General features: G+C 42.4%; 1 protein-coding gene and 2 long non-coding RNA genes across 8 annotated transcripts in view; 2 read left to right on the forward strand and 1 right to left on the reverse strand.

The window, feature by feature from the left end:
• LOC118160342 overlaps positions 1–2,043 on the forward strand; it is a 22,285-nt gene extending 20,242 nt beyond the window's left edge. Inside the window, exons 4-5 of the long non-coding RNA XR_004747429.1 lie at positions 568–664; positions 1,983–2,043. This is a non-coding gene — a long non-coding RNA (uncharacterized LOC118160342). The remainder of the gene's footprint in view (positions 1–567; positions 665–1,982) is intronic.
• An 8,301-nt stretch (positions 2,044–10,344) lies between these two features.
• On the reverse strand, positions 10,345–12,396 carry LOC118160343. Its single transcript, XR_004747430.1, has 2 exons — positions 10,844–12,396; positions 10,345–10,736 (listed from the first exon to the last, which is right to left on the reverse strand). It is a non-coding gene; the product is annotated as an uncharacterized LOC118160343 (long non-coding RNA).
• A 300-nt stretch (positions 12,397–12,696) lies between these two features.
• The window catches only part of ST3GAL6 (ST3 beta-galactoside alpha-2,3-sialyltransferase 6), a 41,477-nt gene continuing 31,987 nt past the window's right edge, over positions 12,697–22,186 (forward strand). For 2 of the 6 annotated variants that reach the window (XM_035314944.1, XM_035314949.1), the window contains exon 1: positions 12,697–12,857. The gene's annotated coding sequence lies outside the window, so the exon portion shown is untranslated. Of the gene's footprint in view, positions 12,858–12,995; positions 13,121–13,330; positions 13,684–22,186 lie in introns of those variants that run through there. The other 4 variants (XM_035314950.1, XM_035314946.1, XM_035314943.1 and 1 more) reach the window with 4 other exon arrangements.

Consider the following 22,186-nt stretch of genomic DNA (forward strand, 5'->3'; position numbering starts at 1 on the left):
GGGTTGTTTAGCTGAAACTAAGAACTAATAACTATCAGAATTGCTTTATGCTTTATCAACTATGAGGGAAAAAATGTCCACAGATCAGATGCTAATCATTCTTTGTTCCTCTTGTTACAGTGGTAGTTGCATTTTCTGGTCCTTTCTAGAAGGTATGACTACAAAGTATACAAATCCAATGAGTGTTTACTTACAGCAAAGTGGAGCATCTTTCATCCTCAATTTTTTTTTACTCTGACAAAAAAAAAAAAAAAAAAAAAAAAAAGTTGTTTAAAGTTTGTAGTATAGAATTTAAATACAGGTGTGGACATAGAATTGTTTTAGACTACAAACAAACATCAGAATGGTCAGATCTGCATTATGTTTGTTTTTCCCAGCATTTAAATCAGCTTGGCTCTCTCTTTATTGCCTCTGAGGACTGTGGATACACTTCATTTTAAAATTACTGGTAGATAAAGTAATCTGATTCAGGCTCTCTGTTGAATTATAGCTTATGGTATTCGAGTCTATGTTATTTCTTAGTTGAAGGTATGATTTTTGTTCTTTTTCCCCCCTCCTGTTGCTTAGGGAAAGCTGCTTTTGCTGCATTTAATCAACTCAACAGCCAAAAATATTTCATCTCCAACATTTTCAGCAAATCAATCCCTAAAGACATGCTAAAGAGGTAAGGTGAAACCAGCTTTTGCAAAGTTCCGCATGCATTCTTTTTATTTTAATTTTAAAATTATTTTTTCTCTAAATGTAATCTGTTTTCATGCTGAAGGTTAGAGATGTTTTTGAAATGCATATTTTTTAATCTGTCAGAGGCTTTCCTCTTGAAACTAGCTACTGTAATATCTGCAGACTTTTACTAATTACTGATCGTTCAGACCTGTATTCACCCATCTGTCTTCCTAAAGACAGATCACCTATCACCTTCTCAGACCAGAGGCAAGAAGAGACAGAACAGTAAATTCACATTGCAGAGGACTTCGAAAATCAACTATTTTATTTTCAGTCCAAAATACAATAAAATATAATTGTTAAGTCCTCCACAGAACAGAAATCTGAAAAGTGTTGGCTTACTAATTTCAACAAATAAGGACCAAGGAAGATTAAGAAATTGCAGGCTTCTAATTTCAAAATCTCCTAGGTCTGCCATAAAACCTGGGGTTCCTTTGCTCCATTTTAGACAATGTGGTAGTGGGATGCCCAGGGGTGGGAGAGGAGGGGGTGTCTGCGATTCTCTAATTTCTGGGCTATTGGAGCAAGGAATCAAAAAAATCCCGAAGTCCCCTTCTGAAGAGTGCTGCCAGAATCTGGAGGACACCTGGTATTCCTGACTCTGAGGGGAATAAATAAATAAATAAAGTCTGCTTAATAGGGCTACCTGCAGGGCAAGATACCAGAAGCACACCCCACAGTCCATCTTCTGAACTTCTAAGGAGCTGAATGAGTAAACCAGCAAGAATTCAAGCAGGATTCTGAGGGATAAATGCTTCTTGCCCTTGACTGAAAATGTGCAACTGTAATTGTAGATGAGGAAAATCAAGCAAAAAGGTAGAACGCAATGATGATGACTGAACAGCACAGGAAATGCTGCTAGAAGTAACTGGCCACAGAGTCAAATGCATCTGATGCAAATCTCACAGAATGTCTGCTTCTTGGTGTCACATGGTGACATCAGATCTGCACTGGCTTAAAACAAATCTGATCCTCTACCTCATTTTCATAGCTACAACTTGCCTCGATGTTTCTGTTCCCATGCTCAGAAATGTTTTCTGAGTCAACTGAGAGTTGTACACAGGACCCACAGACACCAGAAACTGAAGACAGATCTGGACCAAGATGTGGCTAAAGTGTTGGCTTTCTTGCTTTTCAGACACATTGGGCTTAGGTAGACTTTAGACTTTATTTTCAGAAAATGGGTAATATTTGTTGAAAAAATATTTAATGAAAAGATGTCTAAAAAAGTCTTTTTTTTTTTTTTTTTTTTTTTCAAGCTGTCCTGTTTGCTTCTCTTCATGTGGCCTAGGCTCCTTCTTCTACATTTCCTTACTGGACTGAAAGAACTGAAAAATCAAGGTATATGCCATCACTTCCATTGTACCAGTTTGGTGCTTTGGTTCATGGCGAAACTCTGCATGTATTTTGGAGAGTGAAACAAATGTCCTTTTTTGTTCTTAGAAAGCAAAACATTTCCACTCGGAGGGTGGTATATTACAAGACTCAGTTGCATTTATTTTGCTGAATTTTTTAACATTTAAAGGCACCTTGAAACATTTTAAGAGAGCACCCTAAAAATACTGGGTAAATTCTACTAACAAACGATAGTTAAGTTAGTATGAAAGTTTTAGTAATCACCTACTTTGCAGGCATTTTGTATGGAAGAAAACCTGTTCAGAAAGCAGGCCATATTACCTGCCACACACGCTGTCTCTTCAAAACCAGACACAGCAGCAGATTGATCCCTTTTGGAAGAATAACATCAGATTAGAGAAGAAAGCTGGAAAGAGTAAATAAAGGCAAGAAATTGCAACTTTAAAAAGTAAAGTCTTGTGAGTTTTCTTCTTTCTGAAAATATGTCCTTACTCCTTGGTGTTACTTCTGAAAAGACCACCTCTGCTTCTGTTAAGAGATTAAGTGCATGTAATTACTATAACTGTTGGCATCCCATGCTATTTGCCTCTTCTGGAAAGGTTGCAGGAGCCTTCTTTCCTATAAAATCGACCTTTTGACTTGCAGTATTAATGTTTCAGATTCTGCTCTCAAATTTCCCTATTGTTGGTTCTCTATTGTTCCCTATTGTAAATCATTGTTCATGATTGCTTTTCAGCAACAGTAGCACAGTAGCACTGGGGTAATTTTCATGTTTGTTCCACATGTTCATGACACTGTAACATCAGAAGAGTTACAAGAACATATCCACCTGCAGGATGTGGACTCTTCTAATGATTTTGGATCAAGCTTTCTGTCACCTAAAGGTAACTGTGCTTTTTATAAAGTATCCTCTGATTTCTGAGTTCAGCTGTTACTACATGTTTAAGCAAAACTTGTAGGCAACAGTCCATCAAGATTGTCTTTGTTTGCTGTTGGGATACAGAACTACCTTCTAGTAGCTCCTACCAACCAGTATATTGGGAAATCCTTAACAGAACTATTTATTTAAATAGAATTATTTTGAAAAACTATTATATATGTCTACAATAGAATTGATTTGAACAGAGACTTTTGACCAACCCAGATACTGGGTTACCCAAATTTCTTTAGGTCATGGGAGAGCTGGCTAAACTGGCAAAACGAGGCTGTTTGTCCCAGGTGATTTAATTCTGTAATTAGTTTTTCCTCACTTCCTACATACAGTCGAGACAAGAGTCAGATCTGGTTCAGCTATGTTCACAAGAAAGTATGAATAGACCATTTGGAAAACCGAGCCTCCCAGTTACTAAAACAGAAAAGAAAAAAGGAGAATCCTTGAGGAGAAAAAATAAAAATAAAAAAATAAAAAAATGTTAAAACAGGCAATGAGACAGATTCTGCAATTTGTGGTATTGCTTTAAAGAAAAGTTGTTTCAGTGACATGAAATCTATATTTATATAATAGGAATATCTGAAAGGCAGCTAGGCTTCACTTGTGCTCTTGCCCAGGCTGACACTTCACATATTCTCATCAAGTTCAACGATCAGCTCAAAAGCACAAATGTAGATGGAAACAGCTGTGCCAGGGTGAGAGTAACATAATAGAAAGTTACTTAATCTGGTCACACTTCTGTGTGACGCCTAAAAGAAGGTGTGAGTTTGCAGCCTCTTCTCAACTAAGTAATTATAAACAATGGCCAGTTCAATAATAATAATAAAAAGCTGAAGCAGAATTGTTTGTGTTTATAGGTTTTCTGACTTAGTCCTTCCATGCTTTTAAGGCAAGAAAGAGAGAGGTGAAGCTTGAAGGACTTCACATGATGCCTATTTTGTGTGCAGAGTTTCACCCCAACAAATTTTCATGCTCTTGCCTATGCTCTTACATACCATGCTGAGCTAGATAAATGCGCTTTCTAAATCTATCTTCCAGCTAATGAAAACCAAGTAGCAAATGATGGATTTCTCTAACTGGTCTGTGAAACCTCAGTGGCATCATTGTGCTATAGTCAAACGTACACTAGTGAGACTGGTTCCAAGAGGACTCCTAAAATAGGCGCTGAAGATGTAACCTGACCCTGGGCTCTCTGCAGAGCCAGCTGCAGAGGAGGAGAGCTGCAGGCCGCACCACACTCGGTTAGTTCAAGGAGATGACTGTTAATGGAACAACAGCGTCTCACTTCTGATCCCATTGTGCTTTCCAAACTGGCAGCTCCATGGCGACTGGAATCCTGCCTCTGAGTGTTCCAGATTCACCTTCACTGCTGAAGGAGCCCACATTTAGTTAAGGGTCAAGGTTAATATGTCTGCAGTGTCATTAGTCATGGTAGAATGTAGTTCAAGCCTGTGCTAAGGTCATCACAGGGGTAGGGCAGGAAGTGACTGTATAAACTGCTCAAAAGCTGCTGCCAGTGCTTTCAGCCTTTACACAGTGAGAACTGACTGAACAGGCAGTTAGCTGGGTAAAAGCTGGTTTGAATTACTTGTACAGCACAACTTGGCTAAGTACCACTGAGAATCTGGACTGAGGACGTTGCCTCATTATTCAATACACAACAACTATAAACTCTTTGTTTTCATTAATTTCAGGTGGATCACCATCATTTTCCTGCTTATAACACAGATTCAGAGCATGGACAAAAAAAACATGGAGACGAGGACAGGGGAAGAGGTGTCCTGAGTCCATCTGCCAAGAGAAATGGGTATCAGTTCCAGAGTTGTTTATGCCAATCAACAAGAAATTAGTTGGGCTTCTTCACCACTTCTTCTGCAAGTGAGTTTCCCTGAACCTTGCTCATGATTGTCCTTATGATTTTCCTGTAATTTCCAGTCTCTCTGTGTGAATGATTGCTCATCAGGACTGAAAAGACCAGTGATATCATCAGAACTGGTTCTCCCACTGCCATAGGCAACTACGTGTAACAGGCATGTGGGCATTTTAAGTACCCATAAGGGCACCTGTTTGGTTTTTTTTTTTTAGGTCCAAGAAAGGAAATTAGCCCCAGGCTCTGATTCCTGGCTGGCAGGCTTAAGTAGGCCTTATCCCACAAAGTGAAAAAAGGCTAGAGGTATGCCTATGCCTTTTCAGGGGGGAGGAACTCCCCAAAAGGGAGGGTACAAGTGTATTTCTAAGAAAGAGGGGAGGTTTTCTCTAGCAAAAGTGAAGGCTACCAGACCTGAGGATGATACTAATGAGATGGAGTTCTTTATGGGAGTGGATGTGAAGAGCAGAGGGAGAGATTTTGCACCAGAAGAGACGTAGTAGTTAGGGACCTGGATGGTTTGAGGCAGGGCTGTGATGGTTTGCCTGGCAACTTTTTTGTTCAAAAATGTCCATAAAATATTTCCTTTACATACCACCAATTCACCTTGTGCCACAGAGTCCTTACGAATAGTTTACAACAAACTTGAGGCTTGTAGAAAAAGGCCAAAGAGCCAAATGATAATGTGCCACAGACAGAGGAGTAGAAAGTAGAGCAAGGGTACCAACAAGTTTCCAGGTTGGTGCTATGGCAAGGAATTCATTAAATTCACAGCCAGTTTGTACCTCTTTGTTCTCATGCCAGCATTGTTTAGCTCCTCTCACAAGACAGGCTCTCCATTCTCCATGTAAGTCTTCTCTGCATCTTTTTCAGAATTGTTTTCTTCCTTCTTGAGTGTGAGAACACATCATATACTATGTCCTGGGGGAAACACCAAAGTTTTGTACAATTGCATCAGTTCTTCTCTACCTTTAGTAGAGAAATAGTGTCTTTCCTATGGCATGTTTTCCTTTTCTGTAAGACTTGTTGTTTATTTCAGTAGTCTGTTATGTGTCCTATCCCACTGACTTTGACAAATCTGGCCTTAATCCCATGCATCTCAATCTCTATACCACAGCTATCTTTGCTGCCCAGCACTGTTTGCCATTTGCCATTTGTGGTTCCTAAGAATATCTCGGTAGTGTTATTTTATTTTATTTTATTTTATTTTATTTTATTTTATTTTATTTTATTTTATTTTATTTTATTTTATTTTATTTTATTTTATTTTATTTTATTTTTTACTTATTCAGTCCTAGAGTGCTTGCAAGAAGATTTTTCTCTTGCTTGGAATATATACATTGGATAGTTTTCATACCTTTGATTAGATATTTTCCAACTTCTCACCACCTTCAAGTCTTTCAGCTCTTCAGTCCAGGTAAATTCACTAATAGATTTCCTTAATCTGACAAAGTTTGCCCTTCTGAAGTTGGAAAAAAATAATTACTCACCTACTTCTGTTTGTTTTTCTGTTTAATGTAAATGGAAACAGTTGCTGAGTAATCAGCCCAATGCTATTTTCAGTGACCAGCTTTTTTTGAATGTATTCATTACTTACTAAGTTGGGGTTGCCTCTTTTTGTCTCAGTGACTTCTGTCAGTTGAAGAAATCTGTCAGCTATCGGTCATATGGCAAGCTGGGCAGAAGTTTATTATTAGAAGCATTTGTTTCCCAAGTGGTGTCTGGAAAGTTAAAGTTGACCATGGCACAATTCCCAGTAATGTTTCTATAATAACATTTCAATGACAGACCTCATATTGCACCTTTATATTTTAGCAGCAGACAAGAAAGGCCAGGTTACAATGAGATGTCCAAAGTGAAAACAACCATCCCCCAAAAAACAAAGGCTGTGAACAGGTGGTGTGGGCTGCTGGAAGTGGCACTTCCTGTTCATGTACAATGGGGAATTTTATGATGAATTAAATGATGATGAGTTAGAAGACAAACAGCTTTAAAATAAATTGCAAAGATCATTTGGTGTTTTCCACTTGGCCGGATGAAATGGCTAAACGCTGAAATAAGAATATTGTATTAAGATTACAAATGCCTTGGTTATTGGCCTATTGATCATATTCACGTGGGTCAGATCTGTCTCCCTTTTGGAAAAGGAGTTGAGCAGTAGAAGAAAAGTCCCCTCCATGATCCATTATACTCGTGAGTTGTATACCCTTTTCTGCCTTAAGGCTGTTCTCTTCAGCCTAAAGTGCCATGAAGGCAGGACTCCCTCTCCCATGCCACCAGCCCAATTTCCTGTGGGTAGCTACTGGAGTTGTCTGACCTGTTGCAAGTGGAGACCTTTCAGCCCGTAGCAATAGTCATTACCTGGCAGAGTCTGTAAGCTAATTCAGGCATGGGATAAACTGCATTTCAAATTTTCCCAGTTGTTGTACCTACATCCACGACTTTGAGTGCAGCTTGAGCTCTTAAGTATAAGAAACATGAAAAGCTGTCTTCTCCTCAGCCCCTGTCCTTCTCTAATTGAAATTTGGCTGCTGTTCACATACTACAAAGCTTCTAGCAGCTTCTCCCATAGCATTCTTGATTTATCCTGGCTTCCCTAGCCTCCTGAGCCTCTTTCTTCTTGGGGTCTATGGCTATTTGTATCATTTTTATATCCCTGTCTCTTGTCCTTCATTGCTACATCATATTTTCAAGCATAAGCCCAAACTGAAGATTACTTGGAGGAAAAACATGCACCTGTTCCCAGGTTTTTAGCTCTTGCACACCAGTAAATAAATCTGCTCTGAAAAAGGCTGAAAGTGTGAAGATGGGTTATCATATATCTGAGAGCTGCAGTAGCTGCCTTAGTGCTTGCAGTAACAAGTGAGCTAAACAGGTGAAGCCAGCACAACACAGGACAGAAACCTGGTGGTCTGGAGACCAGAATGATAGGCTGTGCAGTGAGGAGCCACAGGAACAAACAGGGAGGTCTTCGTAAAACTCACGAAGAAGGAAACTGAGCATTAAGCTGTGCTTACAATGGGAAGGGCATCTCACATGCTATCCTCTTCTTGAAACAGCAGACAAGGAACAGTGAAACCTGGCATGGTACTGTAGGAATGACAGGGCCATCATTAAAGTCCATATATTTAATCTTCCAAAAGCATCTTGTATCAGCGAGCTGAGCACGCGAGGCCAAGTGGATAGGGACTTAGAGGCACAGGCACAAGGACTTCTCACTCCCTCTGAGCTCAGAGCCCGGCTGCATTTGTCACCAGGGATGTGCCCTTGCAGCAGACTGCAAATGAGGGTCTCCCACTGCCCTGCTGCCCTCTCGGCTGGGTACTCCCTCCTGTGCCCAACCTCACTTCTCTCCTTCTCCAGGTCTTACCCCATGCCAGATGCCATGGCTGGCATCCTCTGTGAACAGCAGCCCACTGTGTGCCTGCGAGTTAGAGGGAGGGAAGGTGGCTGCCATGTCCCCGTCAGAGGTATGGGAGAGCTGGATCTTGAGAGGTCTGCCTCCTGCCAGGGAAGGGAACATCGGCCCTTGTCCTCTGTCCATGAGGGAAGGGCTGATCTCAGTACTGTGAAGCTTCAGTTTGGGTTAGCCTTGGATGAGCACAGAGGTGAAGTGATCCTAGTGTGTTGGCAACAAGGATAGAGGGGCATGAGTGTGAAACTTACCCTGAGTTCTCTAGGACAGTGTATTTTAATGCAAACAAGTTAAAACATGGAGGAGAGATCTCTGGTTTTTGATGTTGTTCTTGACCTGGTGAAAATGAATAGCTGCTCAGGATGCATTCTTCATTATTTTGTAATCCCTTTCTCCTTCTTCCTGTTTTTCTCCTCTTCCAGTGGGTGTTTCACCTATTTCTTCCTCTGCACACACCCAGTGAAGCACAGGGATGGTTAGTGCTTATTGGATAATGTATTTCTTTAAGGGTTTTGCAAATGCTCTTGTGCATAGAGTTATGCCTTGAGGGCTTCATTTTGCTGGGCCAGTCGGGCTTCCTCATGTGCTCAGCATTTCAGATTGCATTCAACTGGCTGACAGGGAGACTGTCACAGCCCACCTGGCTTGCCTCCACAATGTTTCTTCCTTCTTTATGTTTTGTTTGCTTGTAACCTGTCTCCCAGATGGAGTGCAGGAGCACTGCACAGCCCAGGATAAAGCATTCTGTGAACTTCCCAAAAAAAGCTGTCCCTGTGGACCATGAGAACAGTCATAGCCTAATGCAGGTCTTTGAACAAGCCTTGAAAAATGACCTCAGACTAGGTGGGGGTCAGGTCTTGTGAACTCATTGCTAATGCTGTGGATTCTGATGGGAATTTCTACAAAAACTGCCCAGATTTTTTTTTTAGACCTCCTGTGGCAGGCTTTATCAAGTTGTCTCCTTGCAAAGAGTCTCTGGCAGAAATATCACAGGGCCACAAACCAGTGACCAAAGAAGCGGCATGAGGATGGGTGCTTGCCACAGCTTGTGGAGTCAGTGCAGGAGCTATCAGTCTCCTGGCATTTGGCGTGGGGGAACTGAGAGAAACTCTACAACAGAGTTGTACTGAGCCAGGTTTTGGAGCTCTGTAACAGATTTGGGCATGTATAGGACTCAGCTCAGGGCTGTTATGATGGTGCAATGCAAAGGAGATCAGTATCAGACAGTAGGTGGGCTGTAAAGCTAGAAAATGAGTGGAGCAGGGATGTTGCGATAGTCTGTATTTCTATAAATGCATTCATCTCTTAAAGTCCTTAGTAAAGGGGACAGTTCAATTGCATTTTAATGCTAGGATCAGAGGTGTATGGTAGACTGTGTGGAGCATTGCATGCACAGAGAGCCAGATGACCAAAATCATCTTGCTTTCTAGATTGCAGGGAGGAGATCACTTTCATGATGCTGCAACTTTCCATTCTGTTTATTCTGTACTCTCCACAGTTTTTTTTCCCCATGTTCAACAGGTTTTCCTTCAGTTCTCTGTATTTTTGCTTTGTTTTGTTTTTCCCTCGTTACAAACTGGGGTAGGATAGAGTCTGGGTGTAACTTTTTCTCAGTTTAGTAGTGACTCAGGAGGTACATATTTTCCTCAAGACCTTAAATATGACTCCAGTCTATGTAGATTTGTTTTAGCTATTGCTTTGCATTTAGAGGTTTCTGTGGCTTTTATGTTTGGTTCGGGGAGAGGTTTGTATCTCAGGAGAGTTGATTTTGAACTGAAATGGCAAAAAAAAAAAATGTTGACTTTTTGGTGACATGCATTGTTTTTGCTTGTGGGAGCATTCATTTGACTTCCTGCTAGTCATCCTTTTCCAAAGCATTTTGAAGGCTATCCATTGTTGTCAAATCTTTGCTGATACTGTTTGTGTGCAATGGAATATATCCCACAGAAGCGATCCTTATACTTTCTGCCAAATAAACGTGCCAGTGTTACAGATCAGTTATTAACTTCTTGTTTGTGCAGATCCTTTTGAAAAAGACCAAGAACTAAATAATGCACTTATTTATTTATTTTAACCACATTCATTGTTCAACTTGGCATTTGAATCCTTGACTTTAGTTAGACAACACCAGCTTTTATTCTGTTGCTGGCTTTAGATAGTTGCAGTTGCCAAAATAAACTGAAGTGAGAGAACTATTAAGTAACTACATTATTACATTATTTGACCAATGCAGTTAGATTTTGGGATTTTGCATTTTTTTTTTTCCCAGATAGAGGTGTTTTCTGATGCATCTCTTTTTATTTATTACACACACACAGCCTTAATGCAGGGGAATCATCTGTCAGCAATGGGTCTTCTCCTTAGAGCTCTCCATATCCTGTGGACTTCTGATGCAAATGGGAACGTTTGGCTCTTCCTAGAGTTAGATGCATTGTGCAAGACTCCTGGAAAATTGACAAGCACATAACTTACAGCCAGGTGTGAAGTCAAATGACTTCCTCTAAGTCATCAGAGAGTATCATAGTAGGAACATTGTATATGTCTTACTCACTTCAGAGGCAACGGCAACTTGAAGTGGTCTCCAAGCCAGTAGCTCAGCCCCGCTAACAACATGTTCAGGTTCTTCACCCCCGTGTTTTTTCAGCCAGCCCAGAGATCCATGCTATGCTGTTATCAACACCCAAGTTAGGCAGTGTGAAATTAGCTCACGCCCATGAACTCATGCGCAAAAGATGCAGCTGCAGTATACACATCCTGTCTGGAACAGAAACAGGAATTGGATCTGTTTCCTCAAGGTTTCCTATGTGCCTCCGCAGCGAATTGTCCCAGCATCTTGTACTGCAAAAATCTGGCACATCCCTAGAGTAAGTCCATCCTGTGTCCTAAACAAAGGAGGGGCCTCGCAAAAATAAAGCAAAGCTAAAACAATAAAACACTGGGCATGCATCAGGTAAGACTGCCATGAAGCATAAATGCAAGGGGATTGAAGCAGAGTCACATAACCAATCTGCTATTTCCTAACTTGTGACTCCTTTGTTGCATAATCTTAATGATTTTTTTGAATTGTTTTTGTGCCTATAATACTGAGGTGAATTGAAGGATAAGGGCACAAGGGATGAGAGGTGATAGGAGAAAAATAATAGCAGCATTAGTAAACTAATTTTGGGAGGCAGATATTTTAACTATGTACTTTGAAGCAGCTTGGTTTTGTAAAGGCCAGGATGTGAAGAGTGAAGACCTGAGGAACTTCTTAGGAGAAAGGGGCAAAAGTATGAAGGTATTTTCAGCTCAAGGCAAGACAAATTACAAAGGGCTGAACTTTGGTTCCCAGCCCAGAACACACTGAAAACCACCATGGCTGGCTACAGACTGGGATAGTCCCTTAAGAACAGACAAAATTTCCCAGCATTTAAGCTGTGATATTATTACATGTACATATAGGCTGTATAAAATTGCTGCTGGTGGAGTCGTTCCCTGTACTTTTTGAGGCTGACCACAGTAGCGACAGTGGCAGCCACCTCAGAAAACACATCCAGAAGCTGCACTTCCAGTAAAGGAAGCATTGTCCTGATCCAGTGCTAACATGTACTGCAAGCTCCCTTAAGCACCGTGTAGAAAAACTTCAGATTAGGAACACTGAGAATTGTAATCTTGGAAGCAGGAAAGGACAATTAAAATATTAATATGATACAGTCCCTGGACAAAATGCAACACTGATGCATGCAGTGTCCGATTTCAAACCGAGTGGTGGGTTTTTGTTTTATGGTGTCTCCTTTGTCACTGGCGGAGCTATTCATTTCCTTCTCCCATAGCAATGCTGTGCCCCGCGCAGTTGGGCGCTGTGGCAAGGGGATGTTTTCCAGGAACCCCATGGCTCTTCCCAGGGCTGGTGACACAGGGTGTGGCCTCCCTCTGCCTCCGGCAGCAGCTCTTTGCCAGGACAGATCCTGCCCCGCTGGCTGCCTCTCAGCTGGGCTTGTTGGGGGGAATCGTTGGAGGCAGGTGCTTGCACTGGGACGATCCCGCACCTCATTCAGCTTACTGGGCTTTTTGTTTTTTAACGTAGTTTATTTTTTTAACCAGTTGCCTTGCCTCCTCTCTTTCCCCAAGCTGGCAAAAGGTTTTCTCAGCTGTTAACTGCCAGAGGGTGACGAGTTGCTGGCTGGGGGCAGGAAGGAGGAGCAGGCTCTGTGCTTCCAGCTGGAAGTGGTGAGGGAGGACATGGTGGAGAGATGGAGCAGCGCGGTATCTTCCTTCACACGAGTCTCTGCTCCCCCGGGAAGCCTTTAATATGAACTGAGGAGGAGGTTCAGTTGACTCGAGCCAAGTAACATCTGCCTAAATATGCAGCATGCTTTCTTACACATTTTCTCTTGCAGATGGGGCTCCACTGAACCCAGCTCTCCTCTTCATCCTCACCATAAACAAAACAGTACAGAAGTAAGGCGTGAAGCTACCAGGAGCCCAAATAGCCCTGATAAGAAGCTACAGAATCTCTTCTGTTCTCTCTGCAGTTTTATCAGTGAGAAGATTCAAAGATAGAAACTCTGCCCTGTCGACAACTGGTAAGTGAATACATCTGCTGCATAAAGCGTAGCTGGTTTGCAAACTGCTGCCCGGGCTGACAGGACCTTATGGCTGGTGCCCGAATGGCTGGTGCCCGAACCCACGGGAACTTGGCACGCGAGAAGTGCTCTTTCCCAATTTTTCCCCTCAGAAAGACGTGGGACATCTCCTCACCCCTCTCCTGCATTATTTCGCTTGGGAAAACTTCCAGCTAAGCTCACGCACGGGGGACGCGTGCTTACGGTTTTAAAGCCTCCTTCAGTTGCGTGCTGATGGCAGCAGCGCCTGTTCAGAGCAAGAGACCACACAGGCACAGGCGGAGCTGGCTGTCCCGAGCCATCAAGGAATTACACGCGCTTCCAGAGGGACGGAGCCTGCCTCTAACAAGCCTCCTTTAAAGCAGAGCCGGCCCCGCGGGTGCGCGCCTCCGCCTCGGGTGCGCGCCCCGGGCTTCCTGCGCGCTCCCCCCCGCAGCGGCAGCGGGGCGGGGGAGCCGCCGGCCCGGGGCAGCCCCGCTGCGGAGGGGGGAAGCGGGCGGAGCGCGGCCCGGCCCGGCCCCGGGGCCCCCCTCGCGGGTGGCCGAACGCACGGCTAACGGGCAGCGGCGGGGGGAGCCGGGGGAGGCTGCCCCCGAGTGGAAAGCGAGGAGGGAGAGGAGCTGGAGCTGCTGCTGCTGCTGCTGCTGTTGCTGAGCCGCTCCGGGCCGGTAATCCCGCCGGGCTGCGGAGCTGGAGGGACGTGCTGGCTTCCCGCGGGGGTACCAGGAGGAGGAAAGCGGCTCTTGGAAGGGCTGCGGGCCTAGAGGGAGAAACGAGGGATTTCTAGGTAGGTTCTGCCCGGAGATAGGCAAAGCCAGTAGGTACAGGCGCTCTGTGCTGGGGGGGGGGGGGGGGGGGGGGGGGTGGCGGCAAAGCCTGCAAGTTTTATGCTGTCTGCTTGCTAAAACCTCTGGATTATTATTCCTCAGCGGAGTTGGTGTTTCTGTTTCAGCTATTGCAAATTGGGAGATCTGTTCTGCCGTCCTTTCTCGAGTTAGGATCCCCACTGAGGGGAACGGGAACTTCTCCTGGAACCAAAGCTCAGCAAAGGCAGTGAGAACTGATCTGCATTATGTAGATGTTGAGCTTGCGTTGCCCGGTTGAAACTCTATTTCTTCGTTTGTTTTGTCCCTCTCCTCTTTACCCACTTCATGCCAAGCTATTTGTAGATACAACGTGGCTACAAAAGTATTTAGAAAGGGCGAGCTTTGTACTGGGATGAGATTACTTGGTGTAACCTGACAATTCTCTTACAGCTAAACTGTATACAAATTGTTATGCAGAGAAGCACATAATTTCGAGTGCGGAGAATGCCAGTATGCTAGAGTTGTCACTCCTAAATTTTAAAAGTTAAATTCAGGGAGGGCTTGAAGAAAGAGGAAATGGGTATGAGTGGGGCTTCTTATAGACCCATTTCAGACCAAGGAAATATTCCCATCTGATTAGGTTGTAGAAGTGATATTTTTGAAGGAAAAATATCTTTCTGCCTGTATGTAAGATCGCACTAGTGATACCCTTGTTTTTCTTGCCATCTATGTGAAATAAATCTATGGTCCTTTCTTTCTGGCTTGATGCAGTACCTGAGTCTTTGGCATGTCTGTCTGTCTGCTGAGCTGAAGCGGAGACAGGTTAAGCCACTCTTCAAGCTTATGGCTCTTTATTAAAGCAGCAGTATTAAGGGTGGATAGGTCCCATGGTCTCCCTGAGGGTCTTCCTCGCCATGAGACTTCTGCCAATGGGATGTATGAATCATCCCCTGAGACTCTTGGTGCTCACATACCCCTCTGTTGAAGGCAGGAGGAAAGCTGCTTTAGGTAAGCAGTTGCTTGGTGGGGAACTGCCTGTGGGAGCAGCTGTGGAGTGTGTAGGCAGGACAGTGAGGCCTGAAAGCTGTCAGAGAGATCTCAACTGCCCAAGTACTAGGTTGTAAAGATGTAGGGGAATAGGTGAGTTATGGTGTTTGGCTCAATAAGGTGGTTGGCGAGACATGAGTTTGATGTGTATCTTGTCCTCTGTTAGATAAAGGCTTCAGAAGTTACATATGGGTGTTGCCTCACAGAGAAGGGAAATGCAGCAGCCGACATCGTGAATGATCTCATTCACAGCAGCAAGTCCTTGAGGTGCTTCTTGTCAGCTTTCTTTCCAAAAGTTTCAAAAGTTACAGGAAGAGATGGTTTTAAAAGATTTTGTATGATTGCTTTCTTCTTTGTGTGGCTGTTTTTGGATGGAAGGTGGCAGGGAGTGGGAATAGTTTCTTTTTGTTGTTGTGGTTTGTTTGTTTTTAATGATAGTTTCTTTGTTATATTAATATTCTTATCATGGCCCCTTTTTGTTGTTTCTGAACACACCATGGTTAGTGTGTCTCAGTAAAGGTTTGATCTGTCCTCCCAAGACAGGCTTACAAGAACTATCTCAAGCCTTCTTTGGCTGAGATGTGGCTGTCTGCTTCTTCCACGTAGCTTTGTGTGCTGCCGGGTGTTCAGGTTCAAATATTTTGGCCTGGAAGAGGACACAACCAGGTGGGTTGTTTGAAGATGTAACTTGAAGATCACCACGAGTGTCCACGAGATAGTCCCCACCATTGTCTCAAAGGCATCTGTAAGGAAAAACTTTATTTTCCCCAATACAGCTTGTAGCACAGAATGTTGTTTTGTTTATCTTTGTCTTAAGATTCAGGTTATTTCATTTATAAAAGTTTGTTCATACTGAGTGTGAATGTACGGTGAGCTACTCTACTGCGGCTCTGTAGTTAAGGGCATTTTAGAAACAGGCTCAAGCTCGCTTGAAATACTACTTCAGACATCTTTTCTTACAGATGCTTACAGAGTTTTAACTAAAGTAAAAATATACACCATGTTTTTTAGGAGAAGTTTAATTTTTAAAGCTTGTAAAACTCATTAGTCATTCATTCGAGTTACGTTTATTTTTGCTAGACTTACAGAGAAACTAGTAAAGAATACTGGGAAATCAATTTATGGGGTAACAGTGTAGAGGGGTTTTTGGTCTTTTCCAGTTTTTATTTTCTGCTATTTACTTAAAAGGACAAGAGCTTGGTAGCAGAAAAAAGACAAACAAACAAACAAAAAAACCAAACCAACAACACGAAACGTTCAGCTTCCCCATTAATCTGCTTTTTTCTGCTTCCAATTTTGCAATCTTAAGTATGACTAATTCTCTACCTATTTGTAGTGTTCAGGGGAAATTACAATAGCACTTTTTTTTTTTTTCTCCTTTGGTGTGTGAACTTCTTTAAATGCTAACTCTTCATCTTTTATCCTATAGAAGATCATAAAACCTTAGCTTTTCATGATAGATGTTCCGGTTGTAAGGAAAATGTGATGTGCAAGCTGTTGTTGCCTCTGAAAATCATCTTTTAGTAGCATATTGAAATTAATCTGCTTTCACTTTGCAATTCAGTCTTTTAATTGTTGTTATCAGCAGCTGAAAGTTCTGAGAAGCTGAAAAGTGACAGGCAGCACTAGCTAGTGTGTGCTGTTAAAAATAGGAACATAGGTCTTGCTTGAAGTATTAGCATCTTTTGAAGACTTCGTTGAATAAATATAGGTGCAGACTGGTCAAAATACCTCGCAGTAATGCAGATGTACGCACTGTCTTAAAATATCATACCTCTTTAAAATTCATTTTGGTAGGGTAGCTCTTCAGTGTTCAGAAGAAAGTCATTTTTTCTTAAGGGCAAAATTGAGACTTTGATATCTCAACAGGAAGACCCTTCTCGCTTGCTCTGTTGCAATGTTGTATTTTTAAGTGTCCTCTGGATAATGCCCAAAGTCTGCGTGTAACTGTTTGCGTTGCTTCCACTCCCAGCCTCAGCAGCAGCAGTAAAACTGGAGCGCATTGTGCTGAAGCTATTCTTTACATTCCTGCATCCATGGGGAGCCAGGAGGAGCAAGGCAAAAACGTGAATAGCCCCCACTTGCCCTGGCTGGGAAGGGAAGGCTGGAAAACCTTGAGAAGCCACAAATCCTCCCTCCTGTTAGAAGAGCAGGAATGGAGTAATGCAGGGACTGTTTTTTAAGACCAAAAAGGAGTGAAATGAAGTTCTGACTTAATCAGTGAAGCTCTTCTTAACATCTGTTGATTCACAGTGCAAATTTCCATTTCCTTAGCAGAAATATTGCTTTCTTTTTGGGCCACAAGCCAGCAGAAAGCTGTATTTGTGAAGTGGGTGGCTAACAGTCTTAGATTTCCACAGGCTCTTCAACTCACTTTTAAAACAACAGTTTCTCTGCCTTGAGAGTACAAGATGGAAATGCTAAAATAAAGATCAGCTGCTGCAGAGCTCAGACAAGCTCTTTGTTATACTGAAGCTGCTTCTTTTTTTTTCACTACTGCTTCAGGATCCTGTGGCCAGAAGTGAAATGTGAATGGCATGAGGGGCTTGTCACTGCCTTAACCAGAGTGCTAGGAGAGGTAGGCAGTGGAAATATGCATACCTAATGGCCATTTAACAGTGAATACAAAGTGTGTGTGCTTGTGCGCGTGGAATATCATATGTGGGGTAGGGGAGGAGGAGTCCCTTTTCCAGGGTAAAAAAGGAATTGACATTGTGTTTCTGCTATCGTCTTCTTTTTTTTCCTCTCTTCCAACATAAATGTTGACTTAGGTAGCTTCCTCCTGGGCAGCTATATTTTGCTGTTCTGTGTTGCACTGGCAGTTGGTGACTCGTGTGGAGGAAATAATCTATTTAGGGAAAGGGGCACTAAGGAGAAGGAACTTGTGTTTTTTTTCGCTGCAATGAGAAGAGGGGAAGGTGCTAGGCCGCTTAAGAACTGCAGTTGCTGAACGAAACCACAAATTTATTAATCTTTTTTTCCAGTCAAAATAGGTATTTCCTGTTTCTCTGAAGTTCTTGAACCTGCTTGTCTACGTCCTCCACCAATGTCATGTCTGAGCACCCTGGAAACGCTATCACCTTGATCTTCACAGTGCTTCAGGTGGTCTGAAGTCAATGTGTAGAGTTGAGACCAGGAGCAGGGTTAGTAGCATAGATGGGAGATACCCTGTAGGGTTTGTTTGAACATAAAATTTGCACAAGATTAAATGGAGGCATAATATTAAATCCAACTGATGAAGCGCCAGAGCAAGTTAGGATTTGTCCATATTGGTGAATGTGTACAAGGCTTGCTAGCATGTGGTAGCTAGTCTTGATCATGCCCTGTGCATAGGCAAGTTACTGTTTTCTCATTCAGTTAGGTGGGAAAAGGCAGTTTTCCACTGGAAACAGTTAAGGGGGGGGGAAAAAAAAACTACAGCTAGCTCTGCTTGCCCAAATGTTTTGCAATATTTAATGAGACAGGGTGACAGTTACTTGCCTCAGCTGGGAATCTAGAAGGCTGTAAAGGGCATTTCTTCCCGCCCACCTCCCCCAATTTTATAACTGCCCATGGCAATTTTAATCCCCAGTTCACACAGGGACTCAGGACTGTGTCAGTAGTGAAGTGCTGCATGGTTTAGCAGCTCTGATGTAGCAGTACTGCTTCAGTCTCCTTTGGTGAGCATCCTCTCCTTTCCCTGCCTCGATTCCCAAGCGTAGATGTTGGCAGGTCCATAAAAGAATACTAAAACAAGCAGGCAGGGATGTATCCTCCAACTCCTCTGCTGAACAATTTTTGATGCTGTATGTGTACAAGGAAAATCAAGGAAATCAACCACAAAGTGTCCACTACGTGCTCTCCTGTTGTTGCTGGAGACAGTCTAGTGGGTTAGATGGACATCAGTGTGACGTAGCAGGGTTATTATCATGTGTGTGCTCCTCAGCACGAGCTAAGCAGCACAGGCTAGGTGTGTAGACTGGATTCTGACTAGCCAAATGGTTAAAATACTGGTCAGTGTAAATACCATTTGTACAGTTTCTTAAGATTGACTTATTCTTGCAAAACATATTAAGAAATTACTGTTACTTCATCTTAATTGGAGCAATTTAAATTGAATAGCTATTTTCATTCCTTCTGTGCTAATGGCATGCTGTAGTTTGTTTTCAACTAGGGACATCAGTTCTTAGATGGTTTTGTATTATTTTAAAGATTTCTAATTTTGAATGTTGTTGAGAGCTTTTTTTGGAAAAAGCAGTGAAGTGAAATTGAACATGGGTCTTATTCTTCCTATTTCCCAGGCAGGTTTTCTAACAAACACTGGTTAGTGTCAAAATGATTTTTTTTTGAAGTTGGATGACAGAAGTCAGCTAATGCTACTTATTAAGTGGCTGAAAAGGATGTTTTAAATATTTAAACATTTAAAAGGTTTAACTTCAGGCAATAGAGTTTAGGAAATTTGGACACTTACATGTTTGTGCAAGGCTTTTCAAAATTTTAGCAATTTTTTAATGGTCAGAGGCTGTTATAGTATCTCTGCAATGCAATTGTGTGACAAGCAGAAATAATGAAGCTGAGTTTCTGATGTCTTTCTGTATGTAGACTTTCTGATGCTTAATGAAAGATGAGCTTATGGGGTTTCTTTCTTCTACCCAGCTGCCTACTTATTTTTGCAAAACTTGCAGAGGTCTCAAATACATTAAGTTCTTAATCTCCTGTCAGATTTGACTAAAATTAGCCAAAGGGGTTCAAGAATTCTATAGGGAAGGAAAGAAAGGGCAGGTACATGTATGTACAGTGTACGAGTGCATAAATTTCACTTCATGCTCAAAACGTGCAATATAACAGAACAAAGAGCCTTTTACTGCATTTCATGCTCTAATGACACTCTGCATCATCTGCTGCATTGAATAGCCATCTAATAGGACGTGGTGGTGCTGGAGGCTGGGCTGGATTTGGTGTGCTCAGGGTAGCAAGGAAAAGATGCCAGTGGGCAACGCAGCAGGTCCTGCTTGCAGCGTGTCTCGCTCTAGAGAACTTACAGTTTTATGCTGAAGCAAACATCAGGCTTCATGTTATATTTCTGCAGCAGTGCAGACAGTTTGGGGAGCAGATCTGTGCTGCAAAAGAAGTCTGTCACCCTGCTGTGACTCAGGAAAGCGAGCCATTTGTTGTCTCAGGGCTTACCTGTTACTCGCTTATCTTCCATAAGAGACGCTGTGCACATACAGCCCTGGGCATATCCTCTATGCTTAGCAAAGATCGGGCAAGGAGAACTGCTAACGTGTATAAAAACACAGGAAACTCCTGAGGAAACTTACGTTCGTGTTTTTTTTTTTTTTTTTTTTTTTTTGTGTGTGTGTTTAACCACTGTTGAAACTGAGAATCAAATGGCAAAAATAGATACTGCTTCACCTGCAACAAGCCAGACCTGGCTGAGAAAGTAACAAGTGAAAGTGATGCCAGGAACTGGTGATTTGCAGCAGATGAAGCTCTGTGAGGGACTGGGCTGTATGGAGGATGGGGCTGTGTGTCTGCAGTGAGTCCCTGCCAGGAGCACTACCTGCTGGCCCCCAGCTCTTGGTGGGGCTCGTTGGTGTTTTGGCCACTGTGGGACAGCCTCCGCGGGAGGGCTGCAAGGACATAAAGGAGCGTATGGGTAGGGTGAAATGCACCTCTGACTTCCTGCAGCTCTAGGGGTGACTCTTACCAAAAACAAACATCCCAAACAGTGATAGATCAGTTCTCAGTTTTGGGGGGGAAGTGAGTGGTGTTAACCTTTGGTGAGGTTTGAGGTCTGAAAGCCCGAAATGGGAAGAGAAGAACCTCTGTGTAGCACAGAGAAAAACATATAAGCTTCCCCAGCATTCCCTAGTGACTAATTTAGGCAGCTTTCCTGTCAGACAGATGGCAGTTGAAGATTACCATCAGACATAATTAGCTTTCCTTATGTATAGCCGGGGAAACTAAGGTGCATAATTCAGGGCAATGAATTTCAGTATAGGCTAAATGCCCCTGAAAGTTAGCACTGCGGTATGGGCTCTCGTGGTATCATTTTATATCTCTGGATCGTTGTAATTCTGACAGAAGCATGTAAATGAACTTATGCAAACTATTCCATAAGGAACTGAATTCCTGTATAACAACTAACACAGTTGTGCTGTGAAGAATTCCAGTTCTGGTTTTGTATCTTTTAGCCTGCACCTTTGCCCTGTTTTCTTCACTGTGAATTTGATTTCAGTTTTGTCTCAGGAAACACACAAGTAATGATACTCCCAACTCAGATAGAGCTACATCTTCTTTGGAAACTTGTTAGCTTACAAAAAAAACAAAACAAAACACCAAAACATAAAACAAACAACAACAACGAAGCCCAACAAAAATATATATTGTTTTAATTATTTACTTATTTTAAATAGTAAAGAATGCAGTAAAATGTGAATGGATTTTATTCTGAGATGTAAACTTATTGGCAGCTTTTCCCATTCAGAGAATGTAGGACTTTACCGAAGAACATGTAACATAGAATGTACTGTTTTTCAACTGTTTGGTGTCTCTTTGCTCTGGAAATCCTCAGGGCAAGTACTGTTTGGATATTGTATGCGGTAGTTTTTCCTGTGTACATATTTAAGAAATGAAACAAAGCACCTAAAGCCTTTAGGGGCTCTTCTGATACCTGTACAACAGTTCTTTGTTAGCTCAAAAACACTTTACACCCACAAAGCATTCTCAGCTGTGAAGTTGCTCATTAGAGCTTTTTTTATCTTGTTGTTGTAAATAATGCTTTTGAGCTCTAGTGCCAAGAGAATGAAACTACGCGTAAAGAAGGCTTTTGAAAACAAACTTAATACTTACAGTACTTGAGCTTTTCTAATTTTGCCATGTCTGTTTGGATTTAGCTTTCTTATAGTAGTTACCTGCTAAAGTGTGTACAGTGATTAACTTTCATGACCCAGAGGCAATGCGAATGTATTTGTCGCAGCGCTGAGTTAAGAGCACTACTGTTATCAGAGAAGTTGCTGAAACTGTTGGTGTCCTGCAACTTACTTCTAAGCTGGCAGGGTCCTTGCCAACTTCCAAGACTTGCCAGCAGTATGGGGTGAGTGCCACCACTTATCTCCATTCCACCCCCTCCTCTAAATTAATTTAGCTTTACACTTTTCACTGACTTGTTTTGCTACATTCCTGAGGATCTCTGAGCTCTCTGTTGGCACATGTGTACCATGAAAGATTGACTTGCCAAATCTGCTTTTAAGGGCAAATGCCGTCTCAAACAGCTAGTTTTTGGTGGTGGTGACTGGGTGCGCATGTGGTGTGTGTGTGTTTTAAAGCAGCTGGGGCAAGATTGGAAGCAACAAAGCAAAAATTAGTGAATGTAGCATGGTTGGGGCTCTGGCTACAGACATGCTTTGCATGTTATTTCAATGAAAATTAAACTGTTCAGTTTCGTGTGCTGGT

Source organism: Oxyura jamaicensis, chromosome 1, assembly GCF_011077185.1.
Source record: "Oxyura jamaicensis isolate SHBP4307 breed ruddy duck chromosome 1, BPBGC_Ojam_1.0, whole genome shotgun sequence".
NCBI lineage: Eukaryota > Metazoa > Chordata > Aves > Anseriformes > Anatidae > Oxyura > Oxyura jamaicensis.